Source organism: Rattus norvegicus, chromosome 4 (genome assembly GCF_021556685.1).
Source record: "Rattus norvegicus strain SHRSP/BbbUtx chromosome 4, alternate assembly SHRSP_T2T, whole genome shotgun sequence".
In the NCBI taxonomy this organism is placed as follows: Eukaryota; Metazoa; Chordata; class Mammalia; order Rodentia; family Muridae; genus Rattus; species Rattus norvegicus.
Genome location: NC_141537.1, coordinates 112,117,473 through 112,141,960, shown reverse-complemented (window position 1 = coordinate 112,141,960; position 24,488 = coordinate 112,117,473). Strand labels below are relative to the sequence as shown.

Here is a 24,488-nt window from a genome sequence, read left to right as displayed (position 1 = left end):
CTAGGACACATCACCAACTTGAAAACCTTCCTCCAAGTTAACTTCTGCTATGTTCCATGAATTGCTGCAAAAGTTTTCCAAAACAGAATAAAATCTCTTTTTGGAATTAAATTTCACAGACAAAAAAATCTATCAGTTAAAAATTCCTTCATCCATATTATTAAACTGCTGTTATTCATTCAATGGAAACGTTTTCCTGTCCTCAAACAAAAATCACTTGTCCTGTTGATTGCAAGTGTAGATCTACCTTCACAAATAACAACTAGGTCAGAGCTCAGGTGCACTTTACCTTTCCTTTTTAATTCTGGTCTTATGTCCTTTACAAGAACAGCATCTTGAAAATTCAGATTTTCCCATTTTGCTGTCTTCTGAGCATCAGTTTCTGTCTTATCTAGGGTTTTCATTGCTTTCAAGAGATACCGTGACAAAAGCAACTCTTATAAAAGACAACATTCAATTGATTATCAGTCCCATTTTTTGAGGTTCAGTCCATTATCGCCGTGGTATGAAGCATGGCATCATCCAGACAATCATGGTGCTGCAGGAGCTGAGAGTTCTATATCTTTATCAGAAGACATCTAAGCAAAGACTGGCTCCAGGGCAGCTAGGAGGAAGGTCTCTCAAAACCTACTGCTTCAGTGCAAGCTGCTTTCAACAAGGCCATACCTACTTCAACAAGGCCAGACTTCATAATAATGCCACTCTTTGTGTCAAGTATATTGAAATTAATCACATTCCACATCTTAGTCATGCCTAACGTTAGCATAATGCAAAAATAGATTTAGTCAAACTTCAGAAGTCCCCATAGTCTATAGCAGTTTCAACAATGTTAAAAATCCGAAGTTCAAAGACTTTTCTGAGATTCATTCAATTAATTAACTGTAATCACCTGTGAAATCAAAATCAAACAGCAGATCACATACCTCCAACATCACTGGATATCCCAAAATTCAAGTGAGGTTATCCTGGATGAGAGCAATACAGAAAAACTAGTTGGGCAAACTCTAAACTCTGAATCTCCATGTCTAATGTCAAAATACTCTTCAGACCTTCAACTCCTTTCATCTTTCTTAACTGCAACAAATTTCTTCCTCCTGGGCTGGTTCCATTGCCTGTTATCTGATTTCCATGGCAGGGATCTCACAACTCTGACATCTCTAACATCATTGGGATCTTTAAGGAAACTTCAATGTTACAGCTTCTTGTTTCAACATCTGGGATCCACATACAATCTTCTAGGCTTCTCAAAAGGGCTTGGGTCACTTCTTCAGCTCTGCCTTCTATAGAACACTAGGCTTTGGTTGAGTCCACTCCATTGCTGCTGTTGTACCTGGTGGTCATTCCATGCCACCAGCATCTCCAGTTCACTGGGTACTTCTGCCACAAGTAGGCTTCAACAATAGCTTTTCATAGGCTCTCTTTATGGTATCAAGCCTCAGCTTCTTTGCATGACCCCTTCAGTCCTGGGTCATCAACTATACCCGAGGCTACATCCTTTCACCAATGGCATTTTCTGGCCTCATACAGTGCTAAGACTCACCTGCTCTCCATGGCTCCTTCATGCCCACTAAACCAGTACAGTCTGGGTGATTCTTATATATTACCAAGTCCAGCTGCAATTTCAGGTATAATATTGGCTATCTCTAGAACATGGCTTCTTTGTGCTCTTAGAAAACACTTCCCAGATGTCATCTCAATAATGCTAGTCTCTTCTTAATACCTGCTAATTTCATAACTTCACCTAACCATCATCAATTGTCCAAGTAGTCCCTTCTATTCTCTACTCTAAATCCAGAGCTACATGATTAAAGCTATCAAGTGTTTCTGTTTGCTGGGGCTAGAATCTGGCCCCTTTTTTATTATCACCAGCTTTTTGTTTTATAACATTTTCACTCTGTAGGTTTGACTGTCCTGGAACTTGCTCTGTAAATTAACCTCGAACTTAGAGATCTAAGTGGCTCTGTATCCTGAATGCTGGAATTAAAGGCATATATCACTACTTGAACCTAAGTTTTTCCCTACTTGAAACTTGCTCTGTACCAGGCTGACCTTGAATTCAGAGATTTGCTTACCTCTGTCTCCTAGGATTAAAAGTGTATACTACCATTCCTGAACCTAAGCTTTTTTCATGACCACTATTCCTCAAGGTGTGGATCAAAAGCCTGTTTCTGGATGGTAGTTCATTTCAAATTAAAAGGTCAAATGAAAACAATAGCAAGGTAATAAATTTTAGCATGATATAACAATTACTTGTTCAATGGCGAACACATAAACAATAAGCTTAGCTGGGTGGGATCTTGCCCAGAGGTCACCATTCCCTTAATCTGTTTAGGTCCTTGAACATACAATTGAGCTCGATTCCACCTCTTGGTGCTTCTTTATTCTTTGAACTATCCATTTTGTACTTTTCCTTTTGAAGCTTGCTACACTTAATCAAAGTAGTCTTCTTGAAACAAATCCAGAGAACAAAGTCTCTGCTGGGCTTTTCTGAGACTTCCTTTGTCACCGTAATTAATATAAATCTCTTTAGTTTAGCCTCAGATGGACTCTTTAGACAAAAAAAAGAGCCATATTCTTTAGCAAAATACCATAAAAGTAGTCTCTAGGCCACATTCTGAAATTCTTTTACACTGAAAATTCCTGGGCCAGGGCTGCACAGTTCAAATCGCCTTCAGAACCAATGTTCTCTACATTCCTACTCAGATCAGCCAATAAGCCCCATTTAAAGCATTCCACTGCTTTCCAGAGTAACAAAATCCACATTCAAAAAACAAAGAAAGAAAGAAAAAAGAAAAGAAAAAGGAAAAAGAAAGCATGGTCAGACATAGCACAGCAATAACCCATTCTTCCCTGGTACAAACTTCTGTGTTAGTTAGGGTTTTCATTGCTGTGAAGAAACAGCATGGCCAAGGCAACTGCAACATAGGACAAAACTTAACTTGGCTAGTTTACAAGCTTTGAGGTTCAGTTCATTTTCATCATGGCAGAAAGCATGGCAACATCTAGGCAGGCATGGCATTGGAGGAGCAGAGAATTATGCATGTTGATCAGAAGTGAGCTAGAAGTAGATTGGCTCCCAGCAGCTAGGAATAAGGTCTCTCAAAGCCCACCTCCATAGTGAGACACTTCCTCCAACAAGACCACACCTACTCCAACCAGGTTATCCTTCCTAAGAGTGCCATGCTGCGCCAAGCTTATCTATTCAAACCACCACAAAGCAAGTGAGGCACAGATACTTGGTGAAATCTTTTAATATGCAACTTTAAGTTGTTGTGCTGGTTAGTTTTATGTCAGCTTGAAAAGAGCTAAAGTCATCTGAGAGGAGGAAATCTTAACTAAGAATGTGCCTTCATTAGATCTGGTTGTCGGAAGGCTTTAGGCATTTTCTTAGTGATTGATGGGGAGGGTTCAGCCCATTGTCGGTACTGCCATCACCAAGCTGGTGGTGATAGAGCCAGGAAGAGAAAGCCCATAAACAACATTCCTCCATAGCCTCTGTACTAGCTCCTTTGTCCTTATTCTAATCCTGCTTGAGTTCCTGTCAAGAATTCTTTCAATGATGAATGATATAGAAGTATAAGTCAAATAAACCTTTTTCTTCTCAACTTGCTTTTTGGTCACGGTGTTTCATCTCAGAAAATAGTTATCCTCAACAAATTACATACATCCTTTAATGTTCATGCTGTACATTGTAAGTTAACATAGTTATAATTCTATCTCTATTTGTTATGATGTTCCTGTGTTGGATCATTATTCACAGAGTTTCAGGAGGCTAGCCTTCTCTGTTCTCTACTCAGCCAAGGAAACTGGGTCAGCCGGTCATATCTAGCTAATCAGTGAGGAACACTTATTGGGAACAGAGGATCTTTGTTAGGCCAGAAAACATGACCTCATGCTGCAGAGACCTGTATGAATAAGGAAATCAATTAAACTTATTAATTTAATTACAATGTGCAGGAAACTGAGTGTATCTCTGATGGCTTACAGATGAGTTAACACAATGTTCCTATTTCCAGTGACTACTTCATATAGAATACCTTATAACAAATCAAACTAGAAGAGATATGAATTTGGCTCTAGCAAAGAGGGAATTTTGGCTCTAGTAAGGAGAGAGTCAAAGAAGAAGAGAACATTCCAAGCAGAGATGAAAAGCATGGCCAGACTTTCCTAAGAGGTTTAACCTTGTGTGAGCACTCACAAAGAGCCTGGAGCCTGCAGGGCTGTGCCAAAGACAATTACTACAAAGTCATGGTGAGGTGACACAAGAGCACACCAGTGTGTTTTCATCAAGGAATAGACTTCCTCACTCAGGCAGGGATGTGCCCTGAAGGTGAGAAGTCATGTCACTTGAGATTGAATCAGATCACATTCTATTAACTGATGCTTCCAACTGGCCTTTAGCTCAATCACAGAGGTAATCTTGACTCCAGAGCACAGATCCCTATCCTCCTTTATGCTACTTTTTCTTGGGCATGACAGTGGGGTCCTGTGTGAGAACATAGTTTGAACCATTCTCAGCAGACTTCTCAGTTGGTGGCTCAAAGCTCCTCACTTCTAGGAAAATAGCAGAAAATGCTCAGCAACCCTCATCTTCAATTCTCTGGGTCTGAAGAAATCATAGAAGGAGGCAAATGCCAGTTCAGGTGAGCAAGAAAGCCTTAGTTACTATTTCAGTAAGATGAGGACTGACTCTGCACTTGGGAGGATAGACAGGGGAGATAGAAAGCTGAGTGATCTCATAAAACATATCATTTTAGTTATGAGATATTTTTTATCTTCTGTTAATGTCACAACCATCTAAGTTCATTGGTTGATGAAGAGAGGAGGCTTACTTTGACTTGTTTAAGGGTTCAGACTTGTTTTTGCTTAGTCTTTATTTAGGCAGCAGATTGTTCTGGAAGTGTATGGTAGAGGAAGTTTGTTAACCTGTAGCCAGTGTTAACAAAGCTGGAGACTAAGCTTTTATTGAACATAGGATCTTTTAGTAAAAATCAGGGTTAAGAGAAGGAAAGTATTTCTTAAAGGTCATACATTCGCAAAAGTCTCTACTTGAAAACGTTGATATTATTTTTTATTGTTAATATGCTTATTTTTGTTTTGCTTGGAGACATGGTCCTATGTACCCAGAATGGGATTAAGCCTGTTCGCTAGACCTTGAACTCTTGACCTTCTTGCCCCTACCTCCTACTTGATGAGATATAGGCTATGTTCTCTCTACATGGCTATGTTATACTTTAGTTTTATAGATTCATTAATGTTATGTGTTTTATTTTCATATAAAATCACCATAGTCACCACAGAGCTTTGTTCTTGAAAGATTCATATAAACAGACACTGCTGCCCCCTGTCCCAGCTTGCCATGGTCAAACCCACAGTGTTCATAGACATCTTTGCTCATGGCAAGACCTTGGGTGGTAAGGCAAGATCTTTGAGCTATTTGCAGACAAAGTTCCAAGGACAGTAGGAAACTTTGATGCTCTGAGTACTGGCGAGAAAGTATTTGGATATATGCTTCCTTCTTTCATAGAATTATTTCAGGATTCATGTGCCCGTGCGTTGACTTCACAGGCCATAATAGCATTGTCAGTGGGTCCATCTGTGGAGAGAAATTTGAGGATGAGATCTTCATTATGATGTATACAGGTTATGGTATCTTGTCCATGGCAAATGCTAGACCAAACACAAACAGTTACTTAAGTTTTTATTTGTACTGCCAAGACTGAGTGGCTTAATGGCAAGTGTGTGATACTTAGGAAGGTAAAAGAAGCCACAGCACACTTTGGGTCCAGGAATGGCAAGACCAGTAAGAAGATCACCATTCTGACTGTGCACAACTCTATTTTTTTTACTGCAGGCCACTCCTTCTGTAGTTTAGAAGAGAAGCCCCAGCCCATCTGCTCACCATGCCCTGTAATCTAGATTCTGAAGGAAGACCTTTGTGTTCCATATTTTCCTCGTTCCTGTCCAGGTCTATCTGGATAGCAGAGTTAAGTTTATGACTATGAATAAACACTAAGAAAAAAAAGAAGACTCATGTACAATCTTTTCACTTAGAATATTAGACTTTTAAGACTATTTATTAACCACATACTCTAAGCCTTTAGTCTGAGTGGTGTTTTCCCTAGTTATAGGGTTTTCCTTGCCATTAGCTGATACTAAGTAGATACCTATGCAAAATAAAGTTTGTTCTCTCAGGAAATGCCTCCTTTTAAACCATACCAAATCAATCATATTTTCAAGGAACATCTCACGACATCCAATTCAATTTCTTTAGCCATTGTCTCTTGAGAACCTTGTATATAACAGGAAATGTAGTAAAAATTCAAAAATGAGGAAAATGGTTGAAGTTGTATCCCTAACTAAACTTAGCTTCAGTAAAATAGATTGACAACAACTATATAAAACCCAGGTAAGCAAAGGCAACCAAGATTGTCTAAAACATATTCTCAAATGTTCATTTTCAATAACTGCCCATGAATTAACTGGAGTATGAGTCTTCCTTTTCATTAGAACACTCAAATTCAACACTTCTCTTCTCCATCTATGCCCGGAACTGAGACTGTCCCACAGCCCTCAGACCCAAAACCTATCCCCAGAGAGCTGGTCTGCCAGGAGCACTCTCACTCCTAAGCTCACAGGTGGGACCCCACTTTCTCTCCACTGATTGTTCAAGGAGAGACCCACCTGGGGAGCACAACGGGCATGAAGCATCAGGGTGGTCTAGGACAGGACCCTTCTGTTCTCCATCTGTGTTCAGAGGTGGGGCTGTCCCACAGCTCTCGGATCCAAACTGCCTACAGAGAATTGATCTGCCAAGAATGTTTTCGTTCTAAGCCCACAGCCCACAGGTGGGATCTCACTTTCTCTTCACTACTGTCCAAGGAGAAATGATACAGGAACACAAAAGGGTGCAGGATCTACAGGGTGACTTGCCACAGGACCCTTCCGATCTCTATCAGCACTCAGAGCTGGGACTGTCCCAGCTCTCAGACCCAAAGCCTGCCCACAGAGATCTGATCTGCCTGGAGTGCTCTCACTCTTTAGCACATAGGTGGGACCCAATTTTCCTTCCACTGATTGTCCAAGGAGAGACCAGCCAAAAGCATGAGTGACGTGAAAGAAAAGGGGATCCTGCAACAGGACCCTTTTGGTTTCCCTCTGCACGCAGAGCTAAGGCTGTTCCACAGCACTCCAGACCCAAAACCTGCCCGGAGAGATCTGGACTCCCAGGAGAGCTCTCATCCTAAGATCACAGGCTCACAGGCTCACAGGCATACAGGTTCACAGACTCATAGGCCTACCAGAAGGACAAGCTCCAGTCAGAGACAGCAAGACCAACTAACATCAGATATAACCAGAAGGCAAGAGGCAAGCCCAAGAACCTAAGAAACAAAAACCAAGACTACTTGGTATCATCAGAACCTAGTTCTGCCACCACAACAATTGCTGGATATACCAATACAATAGAAAAAAAGATTTGGATTTAAAACCTGATCTCATGATGATGATAGAGGACTTTAAGAAGGATATAAATAACTCCTTTGAAGAAATGCAGGAGAACACAGGTAAACAAGTAAAGGCTCTTAAAGAGAAAACAAAAAAATCCCTTAAAGAGTAACAGGAAAACAAAACCAAACAGATGAAGGAATTGAACAAAACCATCCAGGACATAATAATGGAAATATAAACAATAAAGAAATCACAAAGGGAGATAACCCTGGAGATAGAAACCTATGAAAGAGGAGTCATAAATACAAGCATCACCGACAGTATACAAGAGATTGAAGGGAGAATCTCAAGAGGCAGACAATAACATACAATACATTGACACAATTGTCAAAGAAAATGCAAAAAGCAAAAAGCTCCTAACCCAAAATATCCAGTAAATCCAGGACAAAATGATAAGACCAAATCTAAGGATAATAGGTATAGAAGATACCCAACAAAGATTCCCAACTTCAAGGGCCAATAAGTACCTTCAACAAAATTATAGAAGAAAACTTCCCTAACTTAAAGAAAGAGATGTCCATAAACATACAAGAAGCCTACAGAACTCCAAATAAATTGGACCAGAAAAGAAATTCCTCCCATTGCATAATCTTCAAAACAACAAATATACAAAACAAAGAATATTAAACGCAGTAAGGGAAAAAGATCCCATAACACATAAAGGCAAACCTATCAGGATTACACCATACTTCTCAACAAAGACTATAAAAGACAGAAGATCCTAGACAGAAGTTATATGGATTCTGAGAGAACAGAAATGCCAGGCTAGGCTACTGTATCCAGCAAAACTTTCAATTACCATAGATGCCATACGAAGGAAAATAGATAGAAAACTTTAACACAAGGAGGGAAGCCACACCCTAGAAAAAGCAAGAAAGTAATCTTATTGCAACAAACCCAAAAGAAGAGAGCCAAACAAATGTAGTTCCACCTCTAACAATAAAAATAACAGGAAACAACAATCACTATTCCTTAATATCTCTTAACATCTATGAACTCAATTCCTCAGTAAAGACATAGACTGACAGAATGGATACATAAACAGGACCCAGCATTTTGCTGCATACGGGAAACACAAAACACTGAAAAGACAGACTGTACTTAAGAGTAAAAGGCTGGGAATTTTTTTCCAAGTAAATGATCCCAAGAACCAAGCTGGAGTAGCCTTTATAATAGCAAATAAAATGAACTTTCAAACAAAAGTTATCAAAAAAGATAAGGAAGCATACTTCATACTTCATTTTTCAAAGGGAAAATCTACCAAAATAAAGTCTCAATTCTGAACATCTTTGCTCCAAATACAAGGACACCCATACTCATAAAAGCTCACAAAGCTTTACATTGCACCTCACACAACAATAGTGAAATAATTCAATGCCCTACTCTCATCAATAGACAGATGATGGAAACAGACACTAAAGAGAGACACAGTGAAACTAACAGAAGTTATGAACCAAATGGATTTAAAAGATATGTCTAGAACCTTTCATCCTGAAACAAAAAATATACCTTCTTCTCAGCACTGCATGGTACCTTCTTCATAATTGACTATATAATTGGTAACAAAACAGGCTTCATCAGATACAAGAAAATTGAAGTAATCCCAGTCATCCAATCAGATCACCATGAACTAAGGCTGTTATTCAATAACAAACAAACAAACAAAAAAATACAAGAGAAATACTTTAAATACCTGGAAGCTGAACAATGTTCTACTCAATGACAACTTGGTTAAGGGAAAAATAAAGAAAGAAATTAAAGACTTTTCAGAATTTAATGAAAATGAAGATACAACATACCCAAAGTTATGGAATACAATGATAACAGTGCTAAGAGGGAATCTCACAGCTTTGAGTGCCTCCAAAAAGAAATTGGAGAAAACATACACTAGCAGCCTGACCTCACACCTGAAAGCTCTAGAACAAAAATAAGCAAATTCATGAAACAGCATAGATGACAGGAAATAATCAAGCTCAGTGCTGTAATCAACCAAGAACAAACAAAAAGAGCTATACAAAGAATAAACAAAACCAGTATCTAGTCCTTTGAGAAAATCAACAAATAGATAAAAGCTTATCCAGACTAATTAGAGGGCACAAAGACAGTACCCAAATTAACAAAATCAGAAATGAAAAGGGAGACATAGCAACAGACACTGAGGAAATTAAAAATATTATCAGATCTTAGTATGAAGCCTATACTCAACAAAACAGAAAAATCAGGAGAAAATGGACAATTTTCTAGACAGATACAAAGTACCAAAATTAAATCAGGATCAGATAAACCATATAAACAGTCCCTTATCCCCTAAAGAAATAGAAGCAGTCATTAAACCCTCTCACCTCCTGCAAAAAAAAAAAAAAAAGCAGTAGCAGATGAGTTTACCGTTGAATTCTATCAGACCTTCATATAAGACCGATACTCTTCAAAGTATTCCACAAAATGGAAACAGAAGGAACACTACCAAATCATTCCTTGAAGCCACAATTACGCTTATAACTAAACTACACAAAGAGCCCACAAAGAAAGAGTACTTCAGGCCAATGTCCCTCAAGAATATCAATAGAAAAATTCTCAATGAATTTCTTGCAAAACAAATCCAAGAACACATCAAAAAGATCACGCAGCGTGATCAAGTAGGCTTCATCCCAGGGATGCATGGATGATTCAATATACAGAAATTCACCAAAGTAATCTACTATGTAAACAAACTCAAAGAAAAAAATAAAACCACATGATCATCAAATTACATGCTGAAAAAGCATTTGGCAAAATTCAACACCCCTTCCTGGTAAAAAGTCTTAGAAAGATCAGGAATTCAAGGTCCATACCTAAAAATAGTAAAATCAATACATAGCAAACCAACAGCCAACATCAAAGTAAATGGAGAGAAACTTGAAGCAATCCCACTAAAATTGGGGACTAGGCAATTCTGCCCACTCTCTCTTCTTTTTCAATATAGTACTTGAAGTCCTAGCCAGAGGAATTAAACAACAAAAAGTGATCAAAGTGTTATAAATTGGAAAGGTAGAAGTCAAAATATCACTATTTGCAGATGATATGATAGTATACTTAAGTGACTCAAAAAATTGTACTAGAGAACATGTACAGCTGATAAACATCTTCAGCAAAGTGGCTGGTTATAAAATTAATTCAAACAAATCAGTAGCCTTCTTCTACTCTAAGGATAGTCAGGCTGAGAAAGAAATTCTGGAAATGACTCCCATCAGAATAGCCTCAAATAATATAAAATACTTTGGTTTGGCTCTCACCAAGCAACTGAAAGGTCTGGCAAGACCTTCAAGTCTCTGAAGAAAGAAATTAAAGAAGACTTCAGTGGATTGAAAGATCTCCCTCGCTCATGGATTGGCAGGACTGATATAGTAAAAATGGCTATCTTGCTGAAAGCAATCTAATCTACATATTCAATGCTATCCTCATTAAAAATCCAAATGGATTCTTCATAGAATTAGAAAGAACAATTTAGAAATTCATTTGGAATGACAAAAAATCAGGATAGTGAAAACTATTCTCAGCAATAAAAGAACTTCTTGGTGAATCACCATACCTGACCTCAGGGTTTATTAGAGAGAAGTAGTAATATACTCTGCAAGGAATTGGAACAGAGACAAGCAGGAATATCAATGGAATAGAATTGAACACCCAACAATGAACTCACATACCTATGGTCACTTGATCCTTGATAAAGGATCTAAAAGTATCCACTTGAGAATGACAGCATTCTTAACAAATGGTGCTAGTTCAACTGGAGGTCAGCATGTATAAGAATGAAAATTGACCCTTTCTTTTCTCCTTGTACAAAGCTCAAGTCAAAGTTTATCAAAGACCTCCACATAAAACAAGATATGCTAAAGCGAATAGAAGAGTAGGTGGAGAAGATCCTTGAACACATAGGCACAGGGGAAAAAATTCCTTAACAGAACACCAATGGCTTATGCTCTAAGATTAAGAATTGACAAATGGGACCTCATAAAATTGCAAGACTTCTGCAAAGCAAAGGACACTGTCAATTGGAGAAAATGGCAACCAACAGATTCAGAAAAGATCTTTACCAATCCTACATCCAAAAGAGGGATATCATCTAATATATACAAAGATTTCAAGAAGTTACAATGCAGAGAATCAAATAATCCTATTAAAAATGGGGCAGAGAGGGGTTGGGGATTTAGCTCAGTGGCAGAGCGCTTGCCTAGGAAGCGCAAGGCCCTGGGTTCAGTCCCCAGCTCCAAAAAAAAAAAAAAAAAATGGGGCACAGAGCTAAACAAAAACTCAACTGAGTAATACCAAATGGCTGAAAAGCACCTAAAGAAATACTCAACATCCTTAGTCATCAGGGAAATGGATATCAAAAGAACTCTGAGATTCCACCTCACATCAGTCAGAATGGGTAAGATCAAAAACTCAGATTACAGTAGATCCTGGAAAGAATGTGGAGTAATAAGGACACTCCTCCATTTTTAGTGGGGTTGCAAGCTGGGACAACCACCCTAGAAATCAGTCTGGCAGTTTCTCAAAAAATTGAATATAAAACCCAGCTTTAACACTCCTGGGGGTACACCCAAAAGATGCTCCAACATGTAACAAGGACACATTCTCCACTATGTTCATAGCAACCTCATTTGTAGTAGCCTGAAACTGGAAAGAACCCAGATGTCCTTCAACAGAGGAATGGATACAGAAAATGTGGCACATTTTCACAATGCAGTAAGACTCAGCTATTAAAACAATGACTACATGCAATTCTTTGGCAAATGGATGGAACCAGAAAATATCATCCTGAGTGAGGTAACCCAATCACAAAAGAACACAGGTATGCACTAATTGCTAAGTGTCTATTAGCCCAAAAGCTTGGAATATCTAAGAAAAAATTTATAGATCCTATAAAGCCAATGAGAAGAAAGACCCAAATGTAGATGCTTCGGTCCTTCTTAGAAGGCAGAACAATGTACTCATGGGAGGAAACACAGGGACAAAGAGTGGAGAAAAGACTGAAGGAAAGGACATCCAGAGACTGCTTCACCTGGGGATCCATTCCATATGCAGCCACCAAACCCAGTTGCTAATGCCAAGAAGTGCTTTCTGACAGGAGCCTGATATGAATGTCTGCTGAGGGGCTCTGCCAGAGCCCTACTGATACAGATGAAGATGCTTGCAGCCAATCATTGGACTGAACAAGGGGACCTCAATGAAGGAGCTGAAGAGGTTTGAAACGCCAAAAGAACAACAACTATGTCATCAAACCAGACCCTACCAGAGCTCTGAAGGCCTAAACCACCAACCAATGAGTACACATGGAGGGACCCATGCCTACCCCATGTGTTGTAGAGGATGTCATTGTTCAGCATCCGTAGAAGGAAAAGCCCTTGGTCTTGTGCAGTCTCTTTTCCCCAGTATAGGAGAATGCCAGAACATTGAGTTGGAAGTTGGTTCGTGGGAGTGGGAGCATCCTCAGAGAATTGGGGAGGGGTTATGGTAGTGGGGACAGACATTTGAAATGTAAATACAATAAAATATCCAAGAAAAATAAAATTAAAAAGTAACCCTCAAATTACGTTGACAGTTCCCAAAGGGCAGGAAATCTTTGTCATTAAGCCTCTCAAGATTCATTATTTATTGCTGAGTGACTGTTGCCCAAATCTACATGTGTAGCCAACACTATAACCATACTCTTAACAGCACCATGTGGAGTAGAAATGAATTAAGTGAAAGATGATCCTTAAGAAGGGAAAATGGGTAGAAGATTAGCCAAGAGAACAAACAACTTAGGAAACTACTGCCTTCATCCATCAGCCTTCAAGTGACACCATTGAACTCACCTACTAAGCCTTTCATGTGAGCTTAGAGATATAGAATAGACAAGTACATAGAGAATAACTGGGGACAAAGATGAATTGTCAAAGAAATCCTAAGGAAGTCTTCATTAAAGAAGTCACATTTAAGTAAAGACCTAAAATATAAGCCTGGTCAAGTAATATGGAGTAAGGGGTGGTGCATGCCACTGCGAAGGATTTGAATGTGACTATATCCAGAGACAGAAACTATACGACTTCCAGATTGGTAGCTTGTAGTTAGCTGATTGGAAGTAAGGGTGTGGGAGAAGGGTGTAGAGTTTAAAACAATAAACTAATTCAGAGAGGTGATATTCACTTGTTTTTCCTAAGTGTAATTCATGGACATACACTTTAATTATTCTCAAGGTCATTCACAGTTCGTTTCTAAAGATCAGAAGTCTAAGTAGAGGACAGACACTTGCTAATCAGTTGTGCTTTAGGTTCCTCGTGATGTTGTTGTGAACCATAATGATTCTGGATATGGTTACAAAAATTTTTTTACACTGATGATATTTACATTTATTTATTGCTTGCATGTTTGTATGCATGCACATGTGTGTGTGGTGTTGTAAGTGCTTTTGTGTGTAGGTACACGTATATAAAAGAGCACGTATGAAGTATGAGTGCAATTTCCAACTTCCATTATACTGATTTAGGGAATAAATGTATCAGTCTTGGCAGGTACCTTTATGAGCTGACCAATCTTTCTCGTCCTGTCTATCCATTTTACTAATTGAATTGGAAGTGATAAAAGCAAGGGACACTCAGGAGACCTCCAAGATTTGTTTTGGGTATCTAGATAAAAACTGATACTATTTGTGGAAATGAGAAAGGTAGAAGAGGCACACTTTTGAAAGATATGGACATCCTCACATTTCAAAGACCTTTGCATGACTGCTGGAAATATATTGGGCACTAAAGACATTCCAGAATTTGGTGAGGATGGACACCTTGGTGGGAAGAATTGTTTGCTACTCCCTTATTTGCCATTAACTTCATTCCAGAGATTTCCAAGATGCCTTTCCCACCCATTAAATGAACACCTTTATCTCACAGTATAAGTATCTCAACAGGGGCCACTCACCTAAGCCAGAAACCGTTTTCCAGGTGCTCTTGGATTATTATTTCTTGGAGAGTCCTCATTATTCTTAACAAATGTATTTCTTCCATATATATATATAATATATATATGCCTTGAACATGACAGGATACTCAGCTGCCCTTGTCCCCTTGTCCCTTTGGCACTCAAACACAAGTGAGATCAAATAAGAAGCAAAGATATTTATGTGATATATATATATATATATATATATATATATATATATATATATATATATATATCCACTCACTTTGGCAATTATATTTTTGAAATGGTAACAGTAAGAAAATGGAATGTTATACTGAGAAGGCTGAAGTCTTACCCAACCAAAGGAAATACTTGTCTCCTGAAAGACTTTTGTAACTTATCAGACCTCCTTGCAGAAGAGACTTGACAAATAAATGATGGAAGGGAGGGGTGGGTGGGGAATCCAGCTTTAACTGAGACTGCTTTGCTTTATGCACAACTATGACCATTTACTTTCATGTCAGATCCATTACAGGGCCCCTAAAGATTGACTTGGAAAGGGGTTCATTGTATCTCTTCCCAAAATGCCTCATTTAATAAAATCTGTTTCTGCTTTTCAAGATAAATTCAGATCTCTTAATTTTTTTTAATTGAGGATGGGAGCTTGCTCTGTTACAGCCAGAGCCTAGTTTGCCCTCAACATTGAGAACAGATTGTGAAGAATTAACTACAAAGTAAGGGTAAAAAATTTTCCACATGGTAGATGAGTCAATGATAAGGGTAATTCCAGAAGATCGCCAAGGTGTTTACAGTCAACTGTGTTCAGAGTTCGGGGCTAAGTGTTGGATGGAACTCTTGAGATTTACATTTTCTCTGGTGTTCAGAGCTGCTGAGCTTGCACTCCTACTCTTATGTGTACTGTTTACCTTGCAGGACATAGCCAGGTTTTCAAAAGTGAAAAACATAAGAGACATAGTGGAATGGAATTGAACCATATGGGACCTGGCAAGGGCTGAGTTATAGCAGCCCGCCAAAAACGGCCAACTATTCTCTATCTCTGACTTTGTTTTTATATATCAACTTCTCCAAGTCAGTTTTCTGCTTCCTGCTCACTCCTTCCTATTATATGCTCTGGATCTCCCACTTTCAAGTGCCTCCAACATCACCACCATGGGCAGTGTAACCCAGAAAATCCCATCTCTTCTTCTCTGGAAGTTCAATATCTACTCCTTCTAGTGACCCTTGGCTTCTCTTATACCACTGGTAGGGAGCACTCTTCTGGGCATTGCATAGACTCAATGCTGCCACCACTAAAGACCTTTTTGGTGATGTAAAACCATAATACCTAAATGAAAATATTATCTCCCCCCCAAAACACAACTAGAACAATGAAACCCACTAAGAAACAAAGGGCAACATCAAGTCCTGTTACAGAATGCAAAACTCCTCTAAGAAAACCCACTATACATTGATGCAGCATATGGACTTTCAGAGACAGAAAGGCAAAATTAAGTTAAGGCAAATCCACAGAGGAAAAGATTAGAAAAATCCATTGATGTGGGGAAGGGAATGCAGGGGCACTGAGAAATAAAGTTGTATTAGGTAAGAAACAGCTCCAGTTCTAGGGTCCTCCACAAAATGATTATCAGAGCCACCAAAGGCCAATAGCTTCATAGACCTTTGTCCCACTAAATATAAGAATGGTTTTCAGGATCATCAAGAGGATGAGATTCTGGGGGAAATAAAGAAAGTTCATTCTCAGTTCCTAGGTGATAACATAGAGAAAAGATGAAAGAGAGGTATGGGAGCTCCTGTATAGCAGGAACAGGTCCTGAGGCTGCTGTCTTGGGCTGAGAAACCTTCAGTGTGCTAAAGAATGGCTGGGAATGTTGAGCTGTTCAGTCCAGAAATCCCAGGGACATGCCTCTCCCTCAGGAATACTGTCAAGCAGCTGTGTTCACACAGGTACTATGGAAAAGAAGAACAAATTAAAGCTTGAGGTAAAGCCTTAATTCCCACCTGGTTTGGGCATTTCTGGCCTTTTGGCTTGGACAGAATTGCCTATAATACCATAAGCCTTTTCATCTTCTGGACAAGGAAAAGAGGCAGGAAGCCTCAAGTTCCCAATTTAAACCAACTGCTTGAACTGGTTCTCCTCCCAATACCATTTAATAATAAAAGCCAGTTTCTTAAAAACCTAACTCCAATTATGCTGGGAGCCATCAGATCAACAAGGCCAGGGACTACATAAAAAGACCCATCATTACTTTTTAATTACTAGTAATTGCAGCCTGGTATTGTTTGCATCTTGATTAGTCAATTCAATTTCCTTGAAAAGGAGTGGACTTTGATCTGGTCCTAATTACACCTTGGTGTTTATAATTTCTTATCAGCCCTTTATCTGGAAAGGTGATTTATACTAACACAGAGAAAAGTAGGCCATCATCCAAGTGGCACCAAATGAAAGAGAGGTTAAGAGACTCAAGTAATACCCCAAATGCTGATAAAAGAATATTCCCTGAAGGAAAGATTCAGAAGGCTGGAAAAGGAAGCCATTCGGCTCAGGACCAGGAATGGGAGTACTCCTCCTTCCAGCTTTTCCAAGCAATCTCTGTTTATTCAGAGGCACACTGGCCTTCTGGGGATTTCTGCTGTCTGGACTTTAGTGGAAAATCTTACACTCATCAGTGCTGGAATATGGGTGGGACGTAGGCTGGGTTACTAGCTTGTTCTTTTCACTGGGTCTCTAGCCATCACTTTTGACTGTTTATCCATTGTACTTCCTCCTCTCTTTTCTTGATTTTTTAAAAGACTTTATTTATTTTATGTATGTGAGTACGTTGTAACTACATCCAGACATACCAGAAGAGGGAATTGAATCCCACATGGTTGTGAACCTGCATATCATTGCTAGGAATTGAACTCAGGACTTCTGGAAGAGCAATAAGTGCACTTAAACATTGAGCCATCTCTCCATTCGCCTTTTTTATTTCTATATACACACATTAATTTGTTTGTATGTTTTTATGTTTATAGACACATGTACTACTGTATTTGTGGGTCAAAGAAAAACCTTTCAAGAGTTGTCCTTTATTCAGGGGCACATTTTATACACAGCTATTTTGTTGGCCTTCTGATATTTTAAAATTATATACTTTTATTATTTAAGACTTATTAGGCCAAGTAAATTATATTTGAAATGTGTTATTATTACTAATTTTGAGTGTGTGTGTGTGTGTGTGTGTGTGTGTGTGTGTGTGTGTGTGAGTGATATGTCTCTGAGTGAAGATGCATGTACTATGGAATATACATACAGATCAGAGGCTAATATTTGAGGGTCAGTTCTCTTTCTGCAATTGGGTTCTGGTATTGATTTCAAGTTCTCAAATGAAAAGCACTTTTATATAATGAAGTCATCTGTGGATATCCTTAGGCAATATACTTTTTGTCATAAGAAAAATTACAGCAATACATGTAGTTCCTTTATATTTCTCTGGGACAGAACCAATTTAGACATTTGTAACAGTTCTTTGTATGAGTGCAGTGAATTTTATTGATGTACAAGAGAGTGGGACACCCTAAGCCCTTCCTCTTCTTCTGGGCATCTGGTTTGAAACTATGAGGAGAGATTGTGGTTTCAGTTGGGACAGGGACACCACAGCAGCTGAGTAACACTGTCTTTCTTGGTCTCATATTCTTGATGGGGTGGATGGTCAAGGACTTCTTAAATCTTAGAGGCCATGAAGTCTATGAGGTTCATTCCCACCCCTGCTTTGCTGTGGCCAAATTCATTGTCATACTAGGAAATACTCTTTACAAAATTGTCACTAAGACCAATGCTAGCCCCAGCATAAAAGATGGAAGAAGGGACATCATTCTTAAAATTGGAGGAGATAGTTTGGCACACAGTACAGCCCAGGTTGCCCTTTAGTTGTCCCTCAATAGCTGCTTCACCAACTTCTTCATGTCATTATATTGGCAGCTTTCTCTAGGTGCTATGTTAGATCAATGATGAATACATTGGAGGTAGAAATGCAAAAGGTTATAGCAGTGAGATTCCTGTTCAGTTCTAGAATGACCTTGCCTACAGACTTGGTAGCACCATGCAGAGAAGATATTCTGGGTAGCCCCATGGTGATCAAGAAACAGCTTCTCAAAGGAAACATTCCCAGTATTCAACGTGGCAGTAATCTCACAGAGTGTGGTCAGGAGTTCTTTCATAATACTAGAGTTGTCACGGATGACCTTTACCAAGGGCCTCTGAAGTTGGCGATATAGAAAGCATTGTCAATAATCTTAAATGAGTTGCCATACTTCTTGTGGTTCACACCCATCAGAAACATGGGTGAATCATCAGAAGGGGCAGAGATGATGACCCATTCAGTATCACCCTTAAGTTGAGCCCCAGACTTCTCTCTGTTGGGTGAGACATCAGTAAATTCCAAGAATATATTCTGCACCAGCATTACCCCTTTGATATGGGCAGGGTCTTGCTCCTGAAAGATGGTGATGGCTCTCTCATTGATAACAGTTTCTTGTTGTCAGCCTTGACTGTGCGGTTGAACTTGCCATGTGTAGATTTGTACTGAAACATGTGGACCATATAATTAAGGGCATTGATGGCAATAATATCTTCTTTACCACAGTTGAAGAAAGCCATGCTTAACGTAACTAATATGGCCAAATACACTCCAACCTTTGCTATCCTGTCCCAGGATGAAGCTGACTTAGCTATGTCTCATTTCATACTCACTCACTAGGTGTCTCATACTGGTCTTGAACTTATGGAGATCCTCCTGTATCAGCCTCCTGAGGATTCAATTACAAACTTGGACCATCAAATTCCAAGTGATACTACTATTCCACTTTATTTCAAAAATGATACAACTTAGGCTAGTAATTTATTCCTATTAACAAGGGTAGCAGCAAAAATAGGCCACGAAGTTTGCCAACAGAAAGCCTTATCTCTATATAGAAATCCAGAGACAGCATCATCTCTGCTGACACAACACTGGATTTAGGGCTCAGATAGCAATCTGAACTCAAAATTTCATCTCAAACTATATATTTCCTTCAAAGGTAGTTTGTCTTTTCATTCTGAGGGTTAGAGACATATGGAAGGATGAGGAGTGTGTCAGTGAAGGCTCAGAGGAGTGCTTGGCACTGTTGTGAAGTTTGATTAAATCAGACTCTGTTTTAGCAGACAAAAGGAATTCCTTTTCAGGGGAAAAAATTACGTGAACTGACCTCCCAGCTATTTCACCTAAAATCATCCTCCACTTTCCTAACTTGCTAGCACTGAATCACATACTTCTCATTGTTCTTCCAGTTATCTCTCCATCAAACAGCTGCTGCCTTTACACAAGTGCTCATTAACGTTAGCATCCAGCCATTGCTATTCTACTAAAAAGTCAAAAAATCTATGACATATCGTTCCACTGTAATGGATGAGTAGCATGTGTGAGTGAGCAGTCAAACAGAGTCTTCCTCATTGGAGGTACACAGGTTTAGAATAAGTTCTGTCAATTTGGGCTAGATACCGAAACTTGGCCCATGGGCATCATGAGCAAGTACTCTATCAAGGACATAACAGGTCTAGAAAGAGTTGACTCAAGATATTAAGAATATCCTCCAACTCGTTAACAGTCAATACTTTTATAAAAAGGGATACTCGGGGACCTACTTCCTCCTTGATGGTGACCCTTGCCACATCTTCAAACCTTCATTCTTTGGATACTAAGGTTGGGAGTCATCCCTACTTCTGGAGTGATATCCATTCCTGGCTCCAAGATAGTTGAGGTTTAAACAATGAAGATGAGCAGATGAATGTAGGAATTTAGCCATTTAGACTGAAAGAAAGAAAAAAGAAAGAAAGGAAGAAAGAAGAAGAAAACAAAAAAGGAAAGCTGATAAGGGAACTGTTTAAGAATTACTTATGAATTTCAAAATGATTTCTAAAGTAATTAAATTCACCAAGCAAATGAGGTTGACGCTGAATGCAACCAGTGTAAGGAACTGGGAACAGCTTTTCCATTTCTTTGCTAAATAATTTAACACTTTGTCTTTAAATAACCACTACAGAAACCTCCTACTCTTCCTCCTGCTCCTCTGCCTCCACCTTTCTCTTTGGCTCTGGTCTTTCTCCTATCGACTTCTAACTAGGACCCTTCTTTCTCCCAGTTGGTCAACTCTGTCTGTTCCTATCCTCTATTCTTCTACATATACAAGTTTGTGTGTATATATGGGGGTGTGCCTACTTAATGTGTGAAAGAAATCATAGAATATTTCAGTGTATGTACAATAAGTGTAATATGTCATCCATTCCCAATGTCCAGTTAAATTAAATATTGACATAAATATTATTGGCACACAAATGCCTGCATACACATACTATACAAGAAAATGAAAGAAAAGCTTCTTTTCCATTATGAGAGAAGTCAGTATACTGAGAATGAGAATGTTGATATTGTTCTTCATGCTAAAAGAATCGTGTCTTCATAGAAACATTCTTTTTGTCTTTCTTTCTTCATGACTTTGATTAAGACTCAGCACTTTATTAAAAGAATATATAAAGTACGTAATCATAGTCCAAACTACTTAATTTACCACAGGCAATCTTCCCTTATGGACATTGTCAGTGAAGCTTTCTTCATGGGGAAGTAAAGTATAAGCTAAGTGCAACAAGGTAAGCAGATGTTCTACAAAGTAACTCAAACACTTGGAGGTTTACCTGCTGCATTCTCTATTTCAAAGCAGTGCTCTTGGACATCCATAGTCCCCATTAGTAGTGCTTAGATCTGAATCATGCTTGCTGAAAAGAAAAAAAAAGCTTTACTGAGGTAAATACACTCTACAAGTTCAGTCCCAGAACAGAAGAACTAGCCAGTGGTTAAAAAGTAAAACCTTGACTTGCTTAAGTCAGATTCATAAAGTCAGAGGAGTTAGAGAACAAATGTTTAACAACTCAACTTCCTCGTATTATTTCCTTTTAATAAATGAGAAAATGGAGTTGTCCTATCTTCCCTTAGGAAGGCAAATATAGATGTTTAGCACATGACGTGCCACTTAAAAGTTTATATGTGAAAATGTTTTCACGTAGTTCTAAATCAACTTTAGTTCTGCTGCTGTTTTGAACAAGTCATAAAATACCATTTACAAAAAGGTATAGCTGGGGACATGCATCAGGGTAGGAGGTAAGAAACTACAAAGGGCCCAAGTTTTGGTAGTTCACAGTCAGCTGTTACTACAGTTCCAGGGATTGGACTCACTCCTCAGCACTCTTCACACACCCACACACATGAGCACTTAGCCCATACAGAGAAACAGTTGGAAAATAATTGTTAAAATTGAATAAGAGCATAAGCCTAAATATTCACTGCATTTCTAAGAATACAATTTTCTAAGAAAATAAGTTTGAAGTTAGTACCATGATGTTATCTATATTCTTGTTTTGTGGTGACATCTCAGTGGTTCACCAGTCTTTCCTGCTTCCTCCATTTACTCCATTGACTTTCCTACATTATGGCATTATGCCTTGCTAATACCAAGGTGGAGTAATTCCTTAGGTCCTTTATGCTTTTGAGACAAATGATTCTCAATCATTCTGTTAGCTTAGTCTACATTCACTAGTATCAGCCTTGACTTTGTGGTTTATGTGGGTACAAAGTCCAGCAAACAAAATATAACCCTAATGACTCTCCTGATACCTTCCCGTAAGAATACTGAGACTTCCTTTATTACAGCCCCAGAATTTCTTCAATGTCAACAATAATTCCAGATGCCCGGATGGTTCCAGTCCTCCCTCAGTGTCTTCCATTTGGTGAAGACAGTTATTTCTCATGGACTTTGTCTTATACCCACCCCTTAGAATCACTCTCATAGGTTTCGAGGGCTGTAGTCTGTATGTTTTCTTCTCTGTAGTGTTTTATGATGTCTCTTATCTCCCAAATCCAGAATGGCTTCTCAGAATATGCTGAAATCATTCTCTTATAATGCCTAGAACTGGAAGACTTATAGGGAGAGACAATGGCTGAACACTCCAAGAACAAGTGTTTCCTCAAAGCATAACCAGCACATGGAACCCGTATTTGCATAGATTTGGGCTTATATGTATACAAATAACAACCTAAACATGCCTAGAAAATTCCCCCAAAATGTCAGTCTAACATTCCTACTATAAGAATTATTTGGAGCAATTTCTATTTGTTTTCAAAAATAAATTGCACCAATCTTCCTTAAAGTACATATATTTATAAAAGAAAATATTTAAACTCTACATGAGACTCAGAAAAAGCAACTAAACAATCACCTGTGGAAAATTCCATTAGGAGAAAGCAAATAAGATGTCCTAAAATTAATAAATCTGTCTACTGAGGTGAGTTTTAATATTACCAACTAGGAAAACAATTTGTCCTTTTTATTATTTAATTCATGGTTTATGAATGCCTGAAGAATCCTAACTGAAATGAAATAATAAGTGTGCAATATCTCTAAGAAAGAACTCACTGGGATTCTTCATTGCATATCCTACATAGGCTCTGACATGTAGTGTTGCCTAGACCTAAGGCATGTGCCTCCTGTCTTCCTGTGTTCATTCACTGTAGTACACAGATAACACCTGCCCTTCATAATATCCAGGATAATTTAAAGATAGAGAAAACTAGTGGACCATATGAATAAATGAGACAATAGCTTAAATTAAAGAAAGGCTGGAACTTAAAGCATCCATACAATTTACAGGAAGACGAGGACTAATATCTATCTTTTCCTAAGAAAGAGATATTGGTGCAATTGTATTTTGAGTAAGTAAAGGATATCCAATGACTCCACTGAGTACTTTTCCTCTTAATGTCCATTAAGGTAATGTGGCTTAGCAAACATCCACTCTGGACTATTGGCCACAAAATTTCCCCAGAGTGTTCAATCGCTCCATGTATAAGAGGATTCTGATTTTCTATGCTTAAGTCATCTTGAAGTCAGATATATCCAATGGCAAATTAAACATGTTTAAGACACTTTTACTTTCACCTCATGTAGCAATAAAGGGTTTATAGCAAAATCCAATACACCTACATCTTCCCTTCTCCTTCTGCCCTCAGAGGAAGCTGGCGGTAGTGAGCTGAGAATCACTTTGACCTTCAATGCTACTTCTTCCAATCTATGACAAGATTACCCAGTCACTCCAGATTTGCATTCCTTTGTGTGAAAAACGAAGGTGTGAATAGTTGTTTCCTAATGTTAATTTGGGTGTTTCATTAATGTGTGTAGAGTTATGAGCACAGTGGCTAGCACAAAATTAGTGCTTAATAAATAGGAGTTATTGAAGTTTTTCACAAATTAGTCCTATAATTCTTTGACAACAATCTTAAAAAGAAAATTCCTTAATGAGTAACATCTAAACTCCTTTATAAAAATTAATATAATTTCACTACACTTACGTATATTCTGAGAATGAAGAGAGGTAGACAAGTACTGATCACTTGCCCCCAAGGGAACATTATTAAAGATTAAGGAACAGATCACAATGATTGCAGCTAATAACTAAGCTACAACTTGATTCAGAGAGGCTTCTTTTCAATAACCTAAACTCCAGATCAAATGTTGCTCTCTCCATTGAAAATTAAGCACTGATTATACCATGAGCCAGTGTTAAGAATATTATTAGCTTCTATTTACTATGACACCATGATCAATGACGTGCATGCATTGTTTTACGTGATTCCACGTTAACCTCATGAAGTAGACCTCGTCTTATCCTGAAGTCCAATTCCTTAATCACTGTGCCTTCTGCTGGTCTAGGATTTAGACTGCCATGTGTCACAGTTGGATGAAATAGGTATCTGAGAGATTTTCGGGATACCATGGGTTGATAAAGTATTACCACTTTTTTAAAAGATCTATAATATCTTGGACAATTTCCAAATTAGAATGTTTGGGGGGGGAATCTCAACCTCATATTACCCTACAGCAACAAACATGGCTTCCCTACTCAGGTAGAATGACCTAACTACAAAAGTTTCATGAATACTGAAATTCGTATTTCTCAGTACATCCTCAGAGAA

At 38.5% G+C, this 24,488-nt stretch overlaps 1 long non-coding RNA gene and 1 pseudogene across 2 annotated transcripts in view; one reads left to right on the top strand and one right to left on the bottom strand.

The window, feature by feature from the left end:
- The window catches only part of LOC102556035 (uncharacterized), a 68,588-nt gene that overhangs the window by 25,849 nt on the left and 18,251 nt on the right, over positions 1–24,488 (bottom strand). Inside the window, exons 2-3 of one of the 2 annotated variants that reach the window (XR_015687239.1) lie at positions 21,158–21,238; positions 20,067–20,276 (exon numbers count right to left, since the gene is read on the bottom strand). This is a non-coding gene — a long non-coding RNA (uncharacterized LOC102556035). Of the gene's footprint in view, positions 1–20,066; positions 20,277–21,157; positions 21,239–24,488 lie in introns of those variants that run through there. The other variant, XR_015687238.1, reaches the window with a different exon arrangement.
- Positions 5,293–5,870, top strand: LOC147994921 (peptidyl-prolyl cis-trans isomerase A pseudogene; annotated as a pseudogene).